The following is a 22,438-nucleotide window of genomic DNA, read 5'->3' on the forward strand; positions in this document are numbered from 1 at the left end:
AAAAATGGGTCTAAGTTAAAATTTTGTGAAAAAAAGTTAAATGTTTTTTTTTTTCTTCCACGTTCCATTAATTCCTATGAAGCACCTGAAGAGTTAATAAACTTTAAACTTTTTGAATGTGGTTTTGAGTACCTTGAGAGGTGCACTTTTTAGAATGGTGTCACTTTTGGTATTTTCTGTCATAAAGGCCCTTCAAAGTGACTTCAAATGTGATGTGGTCCCTAAAAATATGTTTTTGTAAATTTTGATGGAAAAATTGGAAATCAATGGTCAATTTATAACCCTTATAACTTCCTAACAAAAAAAAATGATGTTTCAAAAATTGTCCTGATGTAAAGTAGACATGTGGGAAATGTTATTCATGAACTAGTTTGTGTGACATATCTCTCTGATTTAAGGGCATAAAAATTAAAATTTAGAAAATTGCTAAATTTTCAAACTTTTTATCAAATTTCAATTTTTTTTCACAAATGAACGCAAGTCAGATCAAACAAATTTACCACTATCATGAAGTAGAATATGTCACGAAAAAACAATCTCAGAATCAGGGGGATCCGTTGAAGCGTTCCAGAGTAATTACTTCATAAAGTGACACTGGTCAGAAAATTGTAAAATTTGGCCTTGTCATGACAGTGAAAACAGGCTTGGGGGTGAAGGGGTTAATGGACTTTTAACTTGATTCAATAAACTTAGATTTTTTTATCCAGTTGGTTGTGCCGAAAATTACCCTAGTTTTTCTCTGTCAGCTGCAATCAACAGGAGGTACGGCACCCACTAGTTTCTAATCACAGCAATGGATTTATCCATGTTACCAGCGAGAACATCTCTAACCCTCCCTCTCTCCCTTAACTCCTGCAGAGTTATCACTTACTTTGCTGAAGTTTTGATAAAATCATTGTTTTATGGCTGCAGATCTACCAGTTCTCTGGATTCTGAGCTCTGTGTAACCCCGCCCACACCATTGATAGAAAGCTTTCTGTGTACACTCTGCATAAGCAGAAAGCTGCCAATAAGTGGTAGGATAGTAATAAGTGAAAGTTCCAGGGAATAAATGGACGCCCCATATGCAATGGATATAGTGGTAGGTGTATTCGTATAGTAAAATACAACAGGTTGTAAAAAATTTGTTATGTTTTCTTCAGGTTTTATACAACAAAAAAAAGAAGGTATCTCATAGACACAGATAATCAAATCATTATGCATGCTCTTGCCGTGATTTCCGCTTCCTCAATACATTGTATGTGACTTCACTACAAAAATAAAAAACTACTAAAGAGGACCTCTCGCCAAATTTTACATGTTGAACTAGACACAATGAAATTGTGGACGGAATAAAACTTTATTTTTCTTTTAGTATTGCTCTGTGTCGCAGAGATAATAGCAATCACACAATTTGGCATCACAGAAGTCATGAATGAATTCTGGAAGGTGAGTCACCAGAGAAGCCAAAGATCTCAACAGACATTCCTCACATGTATTAAAGCTGTCAAACAGTCGCAAATCATGCACACGGGAGCGATTCAAACATATCACCGAGCAGCTGTAAATACTCGGTGCTCGCCCGAGCATACTCACTGAAAGGGTTAAGAAAACATACTCGCTTATCACTAATAGCTTCCTCCAAGGACTGCGGACAAATACTGTAGACCAGCATGTCCTTAATCTGATCCAAAAGTTCATAGCAGAACTGACTCTGAAGAGCGGAGCCGTTCGAGGAAGTCTCTACTGCCCAGCATTTAAATTTTGAGCAGTAGTCCTCAGCTCTACAGCCTCCTTGAAGCAGCTTACAGATCTTGGATTCAGCCGCAATGACTTTGTCAGGGTCGTCATAAATGAGGCCAAGAGCTGAGAAAAATGCCTGAACAGAGGACAACAAGAGGCAAAGAAAATGCTGATGCCCCAGAATACAGTAAGGGCTGGCTATAATGTTATGAATGCAACACACACTCACTCATGGGTAATGGGAAAAGGGAGACAGGGAGACACCACATCCACACCCAACTGGTCTCTGTACAGATTAGAAAGACCTGCACAACTCAAAAACACTGCCTCAGACCTGGGTCCCTAAAAAGATATTGAGGGGTATTTCGTACCTTCTGAGGAATCAGAGGGGAGGCGGCAACACACTGGACACAAGAAAGGAATAGAATGGAAAGACTTCTTGATCATCCAGGCAACAGGAAGTTGCAATCTAACCATCACAGGATTTTAAATTGCAATAATTTTATAAGGACCTACAAATTTAGGTGCAAACTTCTTAGACATGACTTTTAAGCATAGATTTTTTTTGAGGACAACCACACAAAATCCCCCACCCTAAAGATCGGAGCCTGACAGGAGTCAGGATGAAAATCTCTCCTCCTCTGGCATCTGGCACGTAGGGCTGAAACCCTGTAAAGTTCCCAAGGAAAACTTCCTCAGCAAAAAAAAAAGGCGAGGTCCTGGGAGTCGGTATGGTTATTTAGACCAAAATCGGCAAGGGGCAGAAACTCCACCTACTCTTCCTGTTTAGAGGAAACAAAACATCTTAAATACTGCTCTACTTGGTTCATCCTTTCTGTTTGCTCATTAGACTGAGGATAATAACCTGATGAAAAAGACCGCTTAATACCCAATCTGGAGAAAATACTATATATCAAAAGCTAGCCAGAAATTGAGCCCCTCTATCAGAAATAATGTTTTGGGAACACCATGCAATTTAATGATATGAGAAATGAACAAAGTTACTAAGATTTTAGTTGGCAACTTTTGAAGTGGGACCAAATAACCATTTTGCTGAAATGGTCCACCACCACCTACATGACTATCACAGCTAGAGTTAGGCAAATCAGTGACAAAGTCCATGTACAAGTGGGTCCATTGCTGTGACGGAACATCGTTGGGCTAGAGATAACCCAGTGGAGCTTGATGTGAGATTTTAGCTCTGCCACAGACTCTGCATTTACGGAAATACTCATCAATATCGCTACAAGCATTCTGCCACCAAAAGGACCTATAAAGAAATCTCCAAGTGGCAGAAGTACCTGGATGCCCATCTAAAATGGAATCATGCACTTCATTAAGAAGATCTACACGTAACGAAGGTGGTATATAAAGTTAGTTTATAGGTAAACCTTCCGGCGCACTGTCCTGAGCATCCTGAATGCGCTGTCTGAGATCTACCCCCAGAGCACCAACCACCATCCCCCTCACAAATAATTTTGATGTATTTTCATTTTTTTACCTATGGAACAATGCTACGGGACAACGCATTAGCTTTGAGATTCTTAGATCCGTGACATAAGTAATGACAAATTTAAACCGGGCAAAAAAAAGGGCCTACCAAGCCTAAGGTTTAAGCACTTTCAAAGCTGCTCTAATTGTTATTTTTCTGCTGTGTCTGTGCTGCTGCTGGCTTATAACTGGTCAGCATCCTACAGGGAGAAGTCTTTCACCCCAGATTAGAAAGCACAGATGACTAACAACTTTCAGATAATGTTCCTGTGAGGGGATGGGCAGCACAGCTGAGTTTAGCTGTATCACATTACAAACCCTTCTAAGAAACAGAAAAACTGAAAGGCACTTCCAAAACAAGAAATAGGTTTGAAAAAGTGCTTACTAGGAGCAGCCATCTCCATATACAACTAACAAACAAAGTAGCACTCTGTAACACTAAGTATGCGAACATGAAATATATGAAATATGAGTAGCATTACTGCTGTAGAAAATAGAATTAAATGAGAAATCTTAGCGCATAAATTGGCCAATTCATGTGTACCTGGTAGTGGTGATGAGGCGTTTCTGAAAATACCAGGACCCTATCAATGTGAATACCTCTCCAAGATACATCCGTCTGCTTATGTGTGGGATAATAAGATCCTGCTGTAATTAAAATCGCCCGTGGCATAGAGGCAGAGTGCTCAGTCACAGCTTATGCATAGAAACAGAAAAAACTGACCAGCATTTCCAAAACAAGAAATCGGTTTGAATAGGTGCTTACTAGGAGCAGCCATATTCATATACAACTAACAAACAAAGTAGCAATCTGTAACGCTAAGTATGCGAACATGAAATATATGAAATATGAGTAGCATTACTGCTGTAGAAAATAGAAATAAATGAGAAATCTTAGCGCATAAATTAGCCAATTCATGTGTACCTGGCAGCCACGATAAGGCGTTCCTCAAAATACCAGGACCCTATCAATGTAAATACCTCTCCAAGAGACATCCGTCTGCTTATGTGTGGGATAATAAGATCCTGTTGTAATTAAAATCGCTTGTGGCATAGAGGCGGAGTGCTCAGTCAAAGGGTCCTGGCATTTTGAGAAACACCTTATCGCGGCTACCAGGTACACATGAATTGGCCAATTTATGCGCTAAGATTTCTCATTTATTTCTATTTTCTACAGCAGTAATACTACTCATATTTCATATATTTCATGTTCGTATACTTAGCGTTACAGAGTGCTACTTTGTTTCTTAGTTATTACAAACCCTTCTGTCAGTTTTGTTGTACTACCGCTCCCCCACACTGCCTGTATGGAAATATGTCAGCAATCACATTTATGTCTCTTGTACCAAGGGCAACTTGTAATTGCTCTGTAGTGAGATCAGAACATGGGCTCATTACATCTCACACAGGAGTAGTCCAGAACAGGCAGTTTACTCCTGTGTGAGACATAATGACTAGTGATGAGCGAGAACTAAAATGCTCGGGTACTCGTTACTTGGGTCAAGGAAATCGTAATGCTTGGGTGCTCGACTCAAGTAATGAGTACAATGTAAGTCAATGGGAAACTCGAGCATTTTTCCGGCAGCCCAGAAGTCTGGAGGGGGCCTAAAAATTGGTCAAATTGATGGAAACAGTGCTGAAATGACATAGGAACAGCATGGGGAAGAACCCTGGAAGCATCTCTGAATCCCAGCTCACTGCTGTGCACAATGTTGTCAGAGTATTACGCCACTTTTACGGACTGAGAATAAACATACAAAAACGAAGCTAAAATGGATTTTCCTGGAAAAAATCTTAAGAAAAATTATTTCCAGGATAATGACTTGTATATAAGGCAAAATAAATAACGAAAAATGCTCCTCCACACCCTGGGCTATATTCACACGTTGTGTTTTTAATGCGTTTTTACACTTTTGCATTGCTTTCAACAGTGAAAAATACATTCACCAGTAAATGTAATTTTAACATTTTACTACCTTATCTGGCCATGTGGTGTGAGAGACATGATCAGACACATTCTGTTTCATTCATGAAAGAGGAACTCAAAGTCACCAAGCCTATTTTTACAGGGTCATCAGGCGGCCCTTAAAATTGTTAAAGGGCCAGCAGTCGGTCCTCACTATTGTTAGAGGGTCATCAGCTGACTATGTTTTGCATAGCCAAACATTGCTACTGCAATATAACGTATCCATCTGAGGTGGTTAAATTTTCTTTTTTGTATATATTCTGTAAAGTTTGAAACTTGGATGTCCAGCAGGCGGCCCTCACAATTTAGAGAGTTCCAGCAGGCAGTCTTCACTATTTTTAGAGGGCCAGCAGGTGTTTTGGGGACAGATGAGACCAAGATAGATCTTTTTGGTAACACACATCATTCAACTGTTTACTGTAAGTGGAATGAGGCTTACAAATAAGATCACACAGTGCTTACAGTCAAATATGGTTTGGGTTCAAATATATTTAGGGGTTGCTCTGCTGCCTCTGGAACAGGGTGCCTTGACTGTGTGCAAGGCATCATGAAATGTGAAGATTAGTGATGAGTGAGCACTAAAATGCTCGGGTACTCGTTGTTTGAGTCAAGCAAATTAGAATGCTCGAGTGCTCGGTCCGAGTAACGAGCCCAATGTAAGTCTATGGGAAACTCGAGCATTTTTCTGGTGCCCCCCCCCCCAATTGGCCAAATCAATGGGAACAGTGCTCAAATGACATTGGAACAGTATGGGGAAGACACCTGGAAGCACTTCTGACTCCCAGGTCATTGCTGTCAACAACATTGTCAGAGGTATTACGCCACTTTTACAGACCCACAATAAAACATACAAAAACTAAACCAAAATGGATTTTCATGGGAAATATGTTAAGGAACATCCTTTCCAGGATAATGACTTGTATATAAGGCAAAATAAATAACCAAAAACAAAAATGCTCCTCCACACCTTGGGCTATGTTCTGTGAGGCAGTGACTGGGATGGTATACGAGGGACGTTATTATATCCTCCAGAATGTGTACAGAGACCTATTAAATCCATTGGAGTGCATTGCAGTCACAAACTCACCTGCGGCTGCAATGCAGGAATGAAGGTGAGCATTGACCTGGTCAGTCTATCTGGCTAAGGCAGAATAGTAAAACCCGGCAGGGCCTTCATTTCTTTGGGGGAGGCTACAGGAAGGCAGTGGGGCGGCCTCCTCCCTCCAACCCGGGTTTTCCAGTGACTCTTGCCACAGGTCCTTTAAAAACCCTGCACTAAGGATTAGTGTTGTTCAGTGTTAGTACCTGATAGAAGCATAGTAGGGAAGTTTGGCGGGCCTGTGAGTAGCTGAACCCACGCCTGGGAAGGCTCTGCACCCATCAAGCTCTGAGCGGCCCGGCAAGGCCGTTGCCCATGCAAGTGTTGTTTAAGACTCATGTTAACCCGGCTACGAACCGGAGGACTTTTCTGTTTACCCGTGAGTTGCTGAATAAAGCTGTTTATGTTGGACTTGCTTGGGTGACTGCCTCAGTTACTGCATGGTGTGAACACCGCTGCCTTACAGTTCAGACATAGTGTTTTTGATGCGCTTTTGCACTTTTGCATTGGTTTCAACCAAGACAAATGCATTTCACCGGGAAATGTCATTTTAACATTTTACAACCTAAACCTGGCCATGTGGTGTGTGACATAGGAACAGCATGGGGAAGACCCCTGGGGCTGGAAGCATCTCTGACTCCCAGGGCACTGCCTAACACTGTGGTCATCTCATCAGACGTGATCCTATATTACTGCGGTAATAATACAGATATTTTTGGCAACATGACAAATCTTAAACTCCATTTAAAATGGGCAAGGTGTGTGTGAAGGGACGGGGAAGTGGACGTTATGGTGATGGTGATAGTGCACGCAGAGGCCGCGGGCAAGATGAAACTGTGCGTGCTGAGGGAGCACAACAAACACCCACGTCAAGTTGAACTACCTCCTGTCCCAATATCTAGGGGGCCGCAGAACACCACTATTGAAGCCAGAGCAGTGTGAAAAGGTTGTTGGTTGGATAGCAGATAATGCTTCCAGTCACTTTGCCACCACCCTGTGTTCCACATGGTCCAGTCTCAGTAGATGTGAGTCTGGATCACATTATTATTATTACTTTATCACTATTTATTCCATGGCACTTTACATGTGAAAAAGGGGTATACATCGCAAAAACAATTACAATAATCTTGAACAAAAATGTGACAGCGACTGATACAGTAGAGGAAAGGAGAGGACCCTGCCCGTGAGGGCTCAGCCTACAAGTCATAGGTGTGGATACAGTAGGTAAGATAGAGCTGGTCTTGCAGCGGTATGGTGGAGCGAAGGTTACTGCAGGTTATACGCATGTCGAAAGAGGTGGGTCTTCAGCTTCCTTGTAAAGGTTTCAACAGTAGGTGAGAGTCAGAAATGGTGGGGTAGAAAGTTCCAGAGAAGGGGGGATGCACAGAAGAAATCTTGTATGCGATTGTGGGAAGAGGAGATAAGAGGGGAGTAGAGAAGGAGATCTTGTGAGGATCGGAGGTTGTGTGCAGATAAGTAACGGGAGACTAGGTCACAGATGTATGGAGGAGACAGGTTGTGGGTAGCTTTGCATTTCAAGGTTAGGGTTTTGAAATGGAGTCTCTGGGTAATGGGGAGTCAGTGAAGGAATTGATAGAGAGGAGAGGCCAGGGAATAGCAAGGGGAAAGGTGGATTAGTCGGGCAACAGAGTTTAGGATAGATTGGAAGAATGCGAGAGTATTAGAAGGGAGACCACAGAGCAGGAGGTTGCAGTCGTTGAGAAGGGAGATGATGAGCGCGTGCACTAGTGTCTTTGTAGATTCATTGTTGAATGTGCGGATCCGGGAGATTTTTTTTTACTTGCAATCAGCATCTTCCTCACTCTGATACTCCTTCCTCCCACCATTCCGAGTGCCCTGAGACAACTGATCCCACACTTGGACACTTCGAAGAGATGTTTTGTTCATCTTTCAATTTATAGATTCTGGCCTCACGCTTGGTCCACTTGGAAGTGAAAAGAGCATGGATATGTGGTTTGAAGGAGAGATTAGAGTCCAGGGTTACCCCAGGAGCTTTCACTTTTCCATTGACAAATTTGGGCCTCTCGACCGGCCAGCTTCGAGCAGGGCAACAGAAAATCAAATGTAGCGATTTCAGGAGCCATGGTCACCCGAAGGTGACGGTAGGAAAGTGCAAATACTGTCACAAGAGATGGATAATGATGAGACACAATGGACAGAAAGTCAGGAGGAGGACCAGGGTGAGGAAGTGGAAAACTAAGCAGTGGACCTTGAAGTCACTAACCCAACCTGGCAATGAGACATGTAGAGTGAGGACAGCAGCACACAGGGGGAGGGATGCGTAGCAACACAACAGGCAGGAACAAGCAGTTTGGTGGCCACAGACACAAGGCGGGCAACCGCTCCCCGGAACACCAACACGACGGAAGTTGCCAGTACAGCTGTTAGGTCTTCCCGAGTCTGGTTCTTTTTTCAAGACTGTTTAGATAACCCCAAAAAGGCCATTTGCAACATCTGCCAGGCCAGCATCAGCAAGAGCACCAAAACTACCAGCCTGACCACCACCAGCATGCTCAGGCACATGACAGCAAAGCACCTGACTAGCTGGGCCGAACACCAAGGTCCAGAAACAGTGTCTGCGGGTGACACCACTGCCTCTTCCGCTGTTATGTGACGCACCCCCTGGGCCGTGTGTGTAGAGGAATACCCGGAGCCGGGTCTCTGTGTAATGCTGGGGGTTGTAGTTTCCGTGGTGGCGACCTGGTCCCGTGGCTCAGGGTGGTCAAACCAGTGGCGGATCTGTTTCTTTGGTTTTTGTAATGTTTAAATGTCCGACTACGCCACCCGTGGATTGCGGTCACTGAGAACCGCCGCTGCGGGGCAGACCGCTGAGGCTGATGTTGTGTGCGCAGCAGAGGGTAGTATAACTCCCCACGTGAGGAGTATAGCCTCAGGGCAGTGAGTGCAGATGGTGGGGGCGATGGTGCGCGGGAGCAACAGTAATGACTCAGAGTCCAGTGATGAAGTCCAGGGTCTTTACTAACAGTTTTACACGCCAAGCCACTTCTGCAGGTAATGGCTGCCCACGTCGTGCTGTGTTCACCAGGTGAGGGGTTCGGCCAACTCCCAGGTACCTTTGGAATGCTTTTCAGGACCCCCTTCATGTGTCCTTTCTCTGGCCTGTTGTACCCCACAATTGACCACGTTTCTGTCCAGCTGCCTCGGGCCTTGGCGGGCAAACGTATGTTCCGTTTCCCTGGGTCCTATATGGTGCCTTCCTAACGGGTGTAGTGAGGGGCCGTGCACGTACAATGCCACGGCCTCCGGTTACTAGCTGAGGGTAGTTGCTCTCCTCCACTAGATGAGGGATCCGGTTCCCTTTCTTGGCCTGACCCCCCTACTCTGGTAGCAGCGGGCGTGCGGTGGCGGCTGGCCGGTCCGCACCCCTGGGGTCCCTTCACTCCACTCCTGGAGCCTCCTCCGTTCCTCTCCTTTCCTTCTTTCTCCTCCAGGCCCAGGCCTTAAGACTTGGCCTGCCTGTGGAGCAGAGCCCATGCAGAGCCCCTGCTCCCAGCCTCCTTCTCTCTCTGCTCTCTCCCACTTTCTCTACTCTGACTCTACGATGGTGCCCACCATATATACTCCTCTATACAGTGCACCCGGGATCTACTCTCTCCACCCACACACTACCGGGTTAACCCCTTCCTAGGTGTTCCCTCCCCCCACTCCAGCCAGGGACAGGGGCAGTTGTGCTCACACCCGGGAGCATTGTCGCCCTGTCCCCCGGAAATGTGGTGTAGTGCATGTGGGTGTTAGAGTCCTGAGCCACACTCCATCCTTACCTGGAAGTGAGACATCGCACCTCTGGGTGAGATGCAATACCTCTGTAGCGACTGAACCCTCGGGGCGCTACATATGCGTGCACGCCAATCCCCTGTCCATGGCACATGCGAAGGAGCCTCCTGCCTCACCTGTAATTGCAGACTTGCAACTATCACCATCCATGTCCTTGTCCCTTTGCAGCGTTCAGTTGTCCCTACCACAGTTCTTGGAATGCAAGCGCAAGTATGCAGCCAGCCACATGCCACAATACTGAACTGCCACTTATCTGGACTGCTTGCACTTGAAATGTTGACTTTTAGGCTCATGGAGGCAGAAGCTTTCCACAACCTCATGGCGGCGGCGGCCGGGTGTCCATACTCGGTCCCCAGCCGCCACTATTTCTCCCGATATCATCTCCGCCTTCCACAAGTGCGGGTCCCAGAAAATTACCCGTGCCCTCCCCTTTGCACTTACTGGGAAGGACAGCCTAACCACAAGCACCTGGACAGGTGAATGTGACCAGGGACGGTATGGAGCCAGTCCACAGTAAAACAACAACCATAGAGTGTCCGGGAACCTTCCCACACACAATTTTTTTAGCCATGGCTGCTTCTCGGCAGGGTTGAACAGGCCCACCAGAGAACTTTCCGGTGGGCCCTGGCTTCTCCATCATAGTGCCAAGGTTAGGTCATGATTATAATAGAAGCCACCATTTCCTTTGCTTGCTGCTGGTACTTTTCTGTGGGAATCATCTTGGCTCCAACTAGACTGGAATATTTCCAGTGGTTTGGTATTGGCACCAGTACCAGAAGCGAAGCCATCCACAATTTCCTTCTCAGGAATTGTATTTGGTAGACTGAGTGGCGGCCCAAATACATTAGTTTCTCACAAAGGAGCTGAAGATATTGAGTGTCAGCAGGTGCAAGTTTTTCCAGCATGTTAAATATCCAAGGGAGAGCAGAGAGGCTCAGTGATTAGCACTGAAGCCTTGCAGCGCTGGGGTACAGGGTTCAAATCCCACCAAGAACAACATCTGCAAGAATTATGTTCTCCCCGTGTTTGCGTGGGTTTCCCCCTCAGTAAAAAAGCAGCCATAGAGTGTCCAGGAATCTTCCCACACACTTTTCTTAGCGAGGGCTGCTTCTCGGCAGGGTTGGACGAGCCCACCAGAGAATCCTCCGGTGGGCCCTGGCTTTTCCTTCAGGAGAGTTCATAGTGCCAAGGTTAGGTCATGATGATGATAGAGGCCACCATCTGTTTAGGTTTCTGTTACTTGGAATGCAAGCTCAAGTATGCAGGCAGCCACTCACCCACAGGCCGCAATACTAAACTGACACATTTCTGGACAGCTGCTTGCACTTGAAATGTTGTATTTTAGTCTCGTGGAGGCTCTCATGGTGGCGGCCGGGTGTCCATATTCGGTTCCCAGCCGCCACTATTTCTCCCGGTATCGTCTCCACCTTCCACAAGCGCAAGTCCCAGAACATTAACCTTGCCCTCCCCAGTGCACTTAGGTGAGAAGGACCACCTAAACACAAACACGTGGACAAGTGAATGTGGCCAGGGACGGTTCATCTAACTGACGCATTCCACTGGGTTAATATTGTGGAAGCCGGGACCCAGTGGGACCTTGGGATGGAACACATCCTCCCAACTCAGAGGATTGCAGGCCCTGGGTCAATCAGGGTTACCCCTACATTCTACAGCTCCTGCACCAACTCCTCCTCCCCCTCTTCAGCCTCTCCATCACTTGATTCATTTTTTCAGGACATATTCCAGATTATTTACTTAAACTTCGTGTGTGGCAATAACATTAAGCAGGACTGTATGCTTAGGCGTCATACCGCACACCGTTACAGAGTTGTTGAAAGCTGTATTAGAGAACCTGGTGTCAGCTCTGAGGCTAGGCAAGCTCACACATGTACCATGCCTGGCCCATGTGTTCAACTTAGTGCTTCTGCAGTTTCTCAAAATCTACACGGATCTGCCAGAGCTGCTTGTGAAAGTACGCCACGTGTGTGCCCATTTAAGAAAGTCAGCTACAGCTTACGCCTCCTTGGAAGGGCTTCAGCAGTGTTTGCAGCTTCTAGCTCACCCACGGGTGTGTAATGTGACTACTCGTTGGAAATCAACGTTGCAGATATTTGGATTTTTTTTGGAATGAAAAAACTTTCAGGACTCCACCAAGATGGTGAGGGGGGATGATGCCATAATTAGCATCACCATCTTGCTTCTCTGTATACTGAAACGCTCGCTGCTCACAATTAAAGAGGAGGCATTGCTGGTGGAGCAAGGAACTGTACATGGTGATGCTACCCAGCCCAGCCTCATCTCAGTGCGGATTGGGTGATAATGAGGAGGAGGAGGAGGAAGAGAGCATAGACAGTACCACTCTTGGTGAGAACAGGGAAGTCTTGGCTGTTGGCAGTCTGGCACACAAGGCCGACTTTATGTTCCCCTGCCTTTACTGTGACCATCGCATGGTACGCATTTTGGGCATTACAGAAAACTGGCACAGCATGAGAAAATTCTTGGAGACGGAGGTGTGAGGTTTTGATTAAGGAGCATGTCTGTCTTAGAGATATAGGCTGGTGCAGACCTGTGGACAGCTTGGTGACTGAGTGAGAGAGATGAGTTGTATTGTATTCTGTAGTGATTGTTTAACCTAATCCGTGAAATGACTGGCACAGGGTAGACATCGGTGAAGCGGCTTGATAGAAGTACGACCCTGGCTGCTGCATTCAGAAGGGATTGGAGAGGAGACAGTTTGTTTAGAGGGAGACCGATTAGAAGAGAGTTGCACTAGTGAATAAGAGTGACAGCAAGAGTTTTTGCAGTATCAAAGGTGAGAAAAGGTCGACTTCTGGAGAAGTTTTTAAGGTGCAGATGATATCAGCCAAGTTGAATAAAGGAAAGTTGCGTGTCAAATATGACTCCAAGATAGCAGGCATGCCGAGTGGGAGTTATGGTGGCAGCACCTAAAGGAAATTGCAAAGTCAGGTATAGGTAGGTTAGTTGAGGGAGGAAACCGAAGGAGTTCATTTTGGGAGATATTAAGTTCAGGCTCTATTTGAAAAATCATAACAAAAAAAAAAATTCCCATCTGACAACACTGGCGGCAGAGGTCACAGTCAGACAGTTCATTGGACAACCAAGGAGTACAAACGAGGAAGACACAAACCAGTTGTGGCAGAGGCAGGAGAACGCTGTCACAGGTTTGGGACAGTTTTCCCAGACCCTCTGAGCTCCCAGGCCCTGATACACGGGGTACTCTGACAAGGAGTGAAAAGTTTTGGACGATGCAAGCTGGACACGTGACATGAACTGTCTTTCTACGCCTTGGAGGTCCTGGCCACTAGCGTTTTGTCAGAGATAGTCTTTAGTGCCGCCGGGGGCATTATAACTGATAAAACTGAAAGATGCGTCCGCCTATCAACTGAAAATGCTGACAGGCTGACTGTTATAAAAAATGAACAAGGGCTCAATTGGGCCAGACTTCCCAACACCACCCGATGATAGCATCAAACATAAACTCAAATCCAGTGGTTATTATTTTGGGGGTCTATTCCCATGCACCCCTTCACACCCAGACATGGGTATACCCTTCAGGAATTGTTTGATTTTATGTCGCCCTCCTCCTTCTCCTCATCCTCTACTACTATATTACCAGGAAGACCATGATGCAACACAATTTTTTTAAGGGTGTTTCCGATTAGAGACGAGCAAATATTTCAATATTCGCTTCATATTACAATCGCCGTTTTTGCAATATTCGCCAATGGAATTGTCGAATATTCGCCGAACATTGCCAAACGCCATTTGATTCAAAGGGTGCCAAAACCAAACGTATACACAACATCTTCAAAAGGGACCAAAAGATGGCAAAACACATAAATTTAGGGGCAGTCACCAGGAAAGTGCCATCAACCCAGAGTACAAGTAGTATTATTATAATTATTCATTATTATAGCGCCATTTATTCCATTGCGCTTTACATGTGTAAAGAAGTCACTGACTGGTACAAGAGCAGAGAGGATCCTGCCCGTCAGGGCGCATAAACAGTCTATAAGGGATTGGTGAGGATACAGTAGGTGAGGGTACAGCTGGTCGTGCAGCGGTATGGTGGAGCGAGGGTTACTGCAGGTTGTAGGCTTGGCGGAAGAGGTGGGTCTTCATCTTCCTTTTAAAGGTTTCAACAGTAGGCGAGAGCCTGATATGTTGCGGTACACAGTTCAAGAGTAGAAGGGATGCACAGGAAAAATCTTGTATGCGATTGTGGAAAGAGGAGAGAAGACGGGAGTAGAGAAGGAGATCTTGTGAGGATCGGAAGTTGCGTGCTGGTATGGACCGGGACACTAGGTCACAGATATATGGATCAGACAGGTTGTGGATGGCTTTGCATGTCATGGTTAAGGTTTTGAACTTGTCGGGGTCGTAGCGACATTCCACTCGTCCTCCAGTCACTCCAAATTAAGGCTATGAGCATGGGTCAACCATTCAAAGAATGAGTCAGACAACAAGCTGGTTCAAACTCAGAGCATGCTCAGAGGCTACTGGCAAGCCACGATCTCAGCAATGTTCCGTCTTTATTTCCGCATGCACAAACCTAAATACACTACGTAATGGGGAGGGGAAAGGAGTTGTTCGGGGTGGGGTAAGCCATAAATGGATTGTTCGGGGCGGGGTAAGCCATAAATGTCTAGTATCCGGCCACTCCTGATTGGTCCACGTCTCCTTAACTCAGTCTCTGGGCAGACAACAGTCAGTTGATGTTTCGGTTTCATTTCTCTGAAACAGGTGCTTGGCTGATACTGGCACCATCTTAGCATAAGTTTCGATCTAAGTAACACATAGCAAGGAAAGCTTATTGTTATAAGACACAAAATGGTGGTTAGTACATAAGCAAAGCGTATAAAAGTATAAAAGTATAAAAGTAGAGAAAATATATATTCTTTTTTACCCTGACATTCCCCCCTAAACACTAAGCTTTCCCTTGCTTCGGGGCCTCTGAGACTGTCCATGTGTGGGGGAGAGGGGAGGTGGATTTCTTCACCCAATTATCTTAGAAGCTGCCCCCTTATGGGACGCCCCCAAACAATTGAGCCTTACCCTAAATAACACATGGAGTTCTCCCAACTGACCCTAAACTAGATCTCTCAATTGGAGTCTGTCATGGGGGGTCTGGTCAGGCTTGTTCAAAGGAGTGTATTTCTCCATGTCTTCCTTACTGGTATCATCATGTAACAGAGATGTGGTTTCTTGATTCAAAAAGGTCCCGGAGGTTGGAACAGCATTGTTTATAGTTTTCCTGTATGAGGGGACTATGCAGCATAGGACCACCAGGCCCAATACTAGTAGACCTCCCATTACTAGACAAGCTTGTTGGAGGAATCCCTTGAGCCCTCCCAACCAACCTGCATACCAGTACCATGTCATTCCTGCGCAATTCACTATGTCACAGTAATCAAATCGATACGTCTGGATTTTTGAGTGAGTATCTACCCAAAATGTGGTAGCTGTCCACCCTGGGACAGACAGTAAGCATATGGAAAGGATATAGAAGAAGGTAGTCATCTTTTATAGGCTCGCTTTGTCTCTCTTGCAGTGGGAGGCGTGAATCCAGGTGCTCTTGCCCTCAAGCTTCAGAGCTGTAGGAGTAGTCAGGATCACAGTGTAGGGGCCCTCAAATCTGGGTTGGAGACAGTCTCTCCGGACAAACTTCTTTACGTACACCAGGTCGCCTGGGGTGAAATCATGTACCGCATCACCTGTGGATTCTGGGAGAGAAGCAGATACTGCAGAGCGGGTGTTAGTCAATTCTTTAGACAGAGCAATCACAAATTTTACTACTCTATCATGTGTTTCAGACAACTCTTGGGGCCTAATTTCTCCTATTTTAGGTGGGGTCCCAAACAAAATTTCATAGGGAGTTAGCCTATGTTTAGCTTGTGGGGTGTGTCTGATATGATACAATACTATAGGGAGTAGGTCGGGCCAGGGGAGGGGATGATCTTGGGTCATTTTCAAGAGCTGGCTCTTGAGTGTGGAATTCATCCTTTCCACTTTGCCTGAACTGGCAGGATGGTATGGAGTGTGGAGGCCCAAATCTGTTCCCAACATGTTCCAAAGTTCTTTGTAGATATTTGCTGTGAAAGCTGGTCCTTGATCCGATTCTATGACTTGGGGAACTCCAAATCTGCAGGCAATTTCAGTGATCAGTTTCTTGGCTGTGACTTTAGCAGTCATGTTGACAACCGGGTAGGCCAGGCTGAGAACATATTCACGGCTACCAAAACGTACTCATATTTTCCTGCTTTAGGCATTTGGATATGGTCGACTTGTATTCTCTGCCAAGGGTAGTCTGGTTTAGCCAGGTGTTTTGGTGAGGGACCCGTGCCGTACACGTTGGGTTGCAGGTAGCGCAGACAGAGCAAGATTTTGAGTATGCAGTCACAGTGGAAGAGATTCCGGGTGCAAAGTACAGTTTCTTGATACATGCCAAGGCTTGATTCTTTCCTCTGTGTGTAGGCCCGTGAGCCCATGCTGCCACGGCTGAGTACATGCGCCTGGGCAAGCAAGGTTTTCCGTCCACTTGATAAAGAGTTGAGTCGACCTTTAAATCTTTGCGACCTGCCAGCATGGCTCCCGCCGCTTTCCATTGCTTGACTTTTTCAGTGGGGGTCTTCCTTTGTTCCTCACACAATTTTTCTTCAGGCATCCTGACCCCCCTGGATTCCACTCGTGTCTCCGCTGGACTTGTATGGTCTTCCGCCGGCTGTTCTTTGGCTCTTGCTCTAGTGAGCGCCACAGCTACGGTTTGCAGGGTCTCCCCCATCTCTTCTTCCTTTTCCTGCCACTTTGATGACACATTCTCCACTGCCGCAGTCTTGGCTGCTTGGTCAGCTAGGTGGTTGCCCCTGGCTTCCCTGGAATCTAGTCTTCCATGAGCCTTGACCTTGATAACAGCAACCTGAATGGGTAGTTCCAGGGCCTTCATTAGGGCCTTAATCCATGAGGCATGTTTCACTGGTGTACCTGCAGCTGTGATGAATCCTCTAGACTTCCACAAGAGTCCAAAATCATTGCAAATTCCATGTCCATACCTAGAATCGGTATATATGTTTGTCGTTGTTCCAGCTGCCAGGTGGCAGGCTTCTGTGAGAGCTACAAGTTCAGCTTCTTGTGCAGACATGTATGGTGGTAGAGCTTCAGCCTTGAGGACTGTTAGGTCTGTTGTGACAGCATATCCCGTGTGGAACTTCCCTTGAGGGTCTGCGAAACGGGATCCATCAGTCCATAGGTGCAAGGCAGGGTGTGCGAGCGGATGTGCCACCATATTCTCTGGAGCAGAAGTCTCTTCCTGCAAAATTTTTATACAATCATGAGGTTCCACCAATGGACCTTCACCCTGTTCATCTCCCCCCCTAGAAGGTGGAAGCAAAGTGGCAGGGTTGATAGTCAGACGTCTGGTAAATGTTATATTGGAGGGCAACAATAGGGAACACTGCAGCCGCAGGTGTCTTTGGTTGGTTAGATGTTTCGGAGAGGTTTGTTGCAGAACAGCCGAGAGATCATGGCCAGCCTGTATAACTAGATCATGTCCAAGGATGATATCAGCTGACTTGTCAAGGAGGATGTGAGCAGCGTGGACCGCCTTAAGGCACGTGGGGGCAGTTCGGGCGACAGGGTCCAGGCAGGCTGAGTAGTAGCCTAAAGGCCGATACTTATGATCATAGCGTTGTGCTAGAACTCCAGAGGCATGACCTTCCGATTCAGAGACAAAGAGGTGAAATGGCTGAGTATAGTCTAGTAAGCCCAAGGCCGGGGCAGAGACAACAGCCTGTTTAAGGCTGTCAAAACATAGTCTGCATTGGTGAGAGACACGTGGATCTTCAGCATGAAGCCAGACGGAGCCTTCGTCCTTAAGACAGTCATACAGGGGTTGCATAAGCTTTGAGGCATCCGGGATCCATTGCCTGCAGTAAGTGATGAGGCCAAGGAAAGTCTGCATAGCGGAGTAGGTGGTTGGGAAGGTGATATCCATGATGGCTTGTTTTCTTTCTTCAGTCAGATGTCTAGCACCTTGTGATATACAATGTCCGAGGAAAATGACCTTGGGCAGACACCATTGGACTTTGCCTTTCGAGACTTTACAGTTAGCTGAGTGAAGAAACCAGAGAAGGGATGCTGACATCTCTGGCAAATTTTCTTCAGTGCCGCAGAGTAAAAGATCATCCACATATTGTAGAAGAGTGACCTGAGGGTTCTCTTGAACCCATGGCTCCAGAATAGACTTCATAGAATGAATGAATTGGTTAGGAGAGTTCTGGGCTCCTTGTGGAGTCCTGGTCCATGTAAGCTGTGCTCCTTGAAAGGTAAAGGCAAAAAGAAACCACGAATCTTCATGCAAGGGTATACTGAAGAAGGCGTTGGCCAGATCTAACACCGTAAACAAGGTGGCCGTTGGAGGCACCTGAGACAAGAGGGTGTTTGGGTTTGGTACCACTGGAGTTTCTAAAATGGTAGCTGCATTGACGGCTCTGAGATCCTGAACCAACCCGTATCTTGGAGGCTCTCCCGGTGCGGTTTTCTTTTTTACAGGAAAGACGGGTGTATTGCATGGAGATACACATCTAACAAGGACTCCTGACTCCAGGAGGGAAGCGATTTGGGTACCCAAGCTTTGTTCTTGTGCCGCCTTGAGGGGGTATTGTGGCAACCGTGGGTACCTGTGTCCAGGCTTGAGGTGTACTTGGACCGGGGGAACCTGCAGGAGGCCAACGTCCTCTGGCCCGCTGGACCACAGAGAGTGAGGGAACTGTGAGGAAGAAATGACAGATGTGGCCGCCCCAGTGTCCACCAGGAACTTCAATGGTTGATGGTCCACCTGTAAAGTGACAGTCCCACAGGCGGCCGTGGGGTGCGTAGCCGGGAAAGTGGACACTGGTTGACCGGGCCGTCATCGGCGTGGGTGAGATGGTTCACGGGAAGGTCCATGATTGCGTGGACCATCATGAAACGAGCGGTCATGGTACTGTCTGCGGGTTGGACAGTCTCTGAAAATGTGATTAGGGCTACCACATTCCCAACACAGTATGCGTCCTTCAGAATCACGAGATTGTCTCTTGTCTCTAGGTGGCCCCCTGTCATTTCTTCTGTCTTGTTTTCTATATGTGGGAGGAGTATCATCACCTGTACCTTTAACCATTACCCACTTGATTCCATGTTGGTTGCCAGGGGGTGGGTAGCTTTCTTGAGCTTGATATACCATGGCAGGAGCGGCTTTCTTCTTTGGCTTAGTATCCTTTTCCATTTTTAGCATGGCTTTTTGGAAAGCTTTGACAATGTCCACCGCGTCGTTAAAAGAAGAAGAACGGATCTCGGGGCGTACCCTCAGAACCTCATCTCTGAGGGCGTCTTGTAGGCCATCTACTAGGGCCTGAACCAACAGGGCGGACTGCGTCTTGACGTGAGGACTGTATCCGAGATCCTCAAAATGCATGCTGAGTCTTGCAGCATATCTTTCCACAGATTCATCAGGGTCTTGTTGAACATCTTGTACAGACCCAGCTTGATCTGACAAGCGATCCTGAGCCCAGGCTTTTAACTGTTTCATGTATTCTAGGCCGGATTCATACGTACTAAGGGATCCTGCTTTTGTGGAATCCATGGCCTTTTCAAAGCTCTCCGTTTTCGGCTAAGTGAGCCTGGCATTCTGCAGCCAGAGTGGAACCAGCAGCAAGGACAATTTTACTAGCCAATCCTCCAGCATGGCTCATACAGGTGTTTGCAGGGTTGACTATGGCCCCCACCCGATGTGTAAGGATGTCACCATAGCCTATTGACTGAGTGACAGGGCGTCCTGATGGGTCTACTAGATTCCAGGAGCGGCAGGGGTCCCAGACTTCTGAGGGGCTGGGGGGTGGTGCTCTTTCAGCAGTTGCTTGGAGCAAGGGCCGGAGTATGGGTAATGGATGTGGGGTGGAGGATGCCATAGGAGACGTATGGGGTAAAGGGGGGGGGCTGGAGTATCTTGAGCCCATCCCTCATCTGGCTCCGTATCGTCTTGGGTAACAGTATGTTGGCGGAGGGAGAGCAGTCTGGCCTGAAATTCTGGGGAGTTGAGGAGGATATCCCCAGGGTTATGGGCGACCCCCATGGGGAACAGAGGGAGTGCTTCAGCATCGTGGACTGGAGCAGGGGGTATCACATTAGTTTCAGATGGGTGCTCTGGGACTGCAGGCTTTTCCACCCGTGCTGGCGGCTGGTAATAAGCACCGGACGGATCTAATAGTGGATATAGGCCAGATTGGGGTTTCCCAGGCCTCCCACAACAAGTAAAAGGTGTAGTAAAATGGCCGTTGGAGGGAGGAGTTGGAGTGGGAGTGGGATTGTTCTTGGAGGCAGGAAAAGGTGTAGTAAGATGGCCGTTGGAGGGAGGAGTTGGAGTGGGGGTGGGATTGTTCTTGAGGGCAGGCTGGGCATCGTGCCATGGGCGGCCCGCCCCACAGATACAGCAGAACTTCTCCCAGGGCGGGTTCTGCTCTCAGCACATACGACACGTCCATCCTTCCGATGATTTGGCGTCGGCACCATTATAGGGTGGTGGCTGAGGGCTCGGTGTAGTGACAGGCATCAACGGGGTTACGGCCAATTTAGGGTCACATAACAAATCACATTCTGCAGCTTTCATGTATCCGAACAAAGGCTCGGCATTCTCTGTTCCCCCCTGCACCATCTACTCTAAGATGTGTCTGAGCCTGGTGCAGGTGTCCTTCATCACTCAACTTCCCTTATTTTGTATAACGTATTCTTTCTACACTGAAGGCTGAAGTCTGCCCGTACTGGGTAGTCTTATCATTTAATACAGATTCCTAACATTCTTAACAGCCTTCTTGCCTTCCCGTGATTCTACTAATTGGATAACTCCCACAGCACCATCCGGCAACATGCCAGGTCTTTCAGATTTGAACATACGCAACATTTTCTTATAGAATGCAATGATCTGTCGCGACTCAGATCACTGATGCACTCCACAGGTCGCCACCGGTCAGTGTAGAGCACACCTCAATACACTGGTGAGATAGAGAGACACCTCAATCTATCCCCTTCCCTAACCTTGAATGGCGACTTTACAGTGCGACTCACCACGGCACCCTGATTACAGGTCACCACCCGTCAGTGTAGAGCACTCCTCAATACACTGGTGAGATAGAGAGACACCTCAATCTATCTCCTTTCCTAACCTTGACTTTACAGCAGTCTCTGTGGTAGACGAAGAGCACTCCTCAATTCGTCACAGATTCTTTCTTCCTTACACTACAATCTAGGGATGGCTTGGAATCGACTATCAGTCACGGGAGGCAACTATCTAAGAAAAGAACAGTGACCGGGGGAGGAGGAGGTGGTGTTCACACGAGCACGCGCAGGCATGCGACGTCACTCGGTCTCACAGTTGCTGGTACGGGACGTGGCGCGGGACGCCTGAGGTCTCACCACTCGACCGGTCACCCACCCAGATCCAAACTGACAATCCCACAGGAACCGCTGCGGCTGACACACAGGCAAGTGAAACATATAAAATATATCTCAACTTACCGTGTTCAATGGAGGTTGATCAGGCCTCAAATTCAGCCGCCGCGGTCACCACCAGGGAAGTCAGCAATATGGGTCCGGGAGGGCGGCGTACCGCTAGCCACGCCCCACGTTGGGCGCCATTTGTCGGGGTCGTAGCGACATTCCACTCGTCCTCCAGTCACTCCAAATTAAGGCTATGAGCATGGGTCAACCATTCAAAGAATGAGTCAGACAACAAGCTGGTTCAAACTCAGAGCATGCTCAGAGGCTACTGGCAAGCCACGATCTCAGCAATGTTCCGTCTTTATTTCCGCATGCACAAACCTAAATACACTACGTAATGGGGAGGGGAAAGGGGTTGTTCGGGGCGGGGTAAGCCATAAATGGATTGTTCGGGGCGGGGTAAGCCATAAATGTCTAGTATCCGGCCACTCCTGATTGGTCCACGTCTCCTTAACTCAGTCTCTGGGCAGACAACAGTCAGTTGATGTTTCGGTTTCATTTCTCTGAAACAGGTGCTTGGCTGATACTGGCACCATCTTAGCATAAGTTTCGATCTAAGTAACACGTAGCAAGGAAAGCTTATTGTTATAAGACACAAAATGGTGGTTAGTACATAAGCAAAGCGTATAAAAGTATAAAAGTATAAAAGTAGAGAAAATATATATTCTTTTTTACCCTGACAAACTGAAGTCTCTGGCCTATGGGAAGCCAGTGAAGGGATCATAGATTGCAATCTTATAGATTGCTGGAACCAGTCCACAGTAAAAAAAAAGCAGCCACAGAGTGTCCAGGAACCT

This window comes from Phyllobates terribilis, unplaced genomic scaffold, assembly GCF_046119375.1.
Source record: "Phyllobates terribilis strain yellow unplaced genomic scaffold, ASM4611937v1 Scaffold_1__5_contigs__length_1240528914, whole genome shotgun sequence".
Classification (NCBI taxonomy): Eukaryota; Metazoa; Chordata; class Amphibia; order Anura; family Dendrobatidae; genus Phyllobates; species Phyllobates terribilis.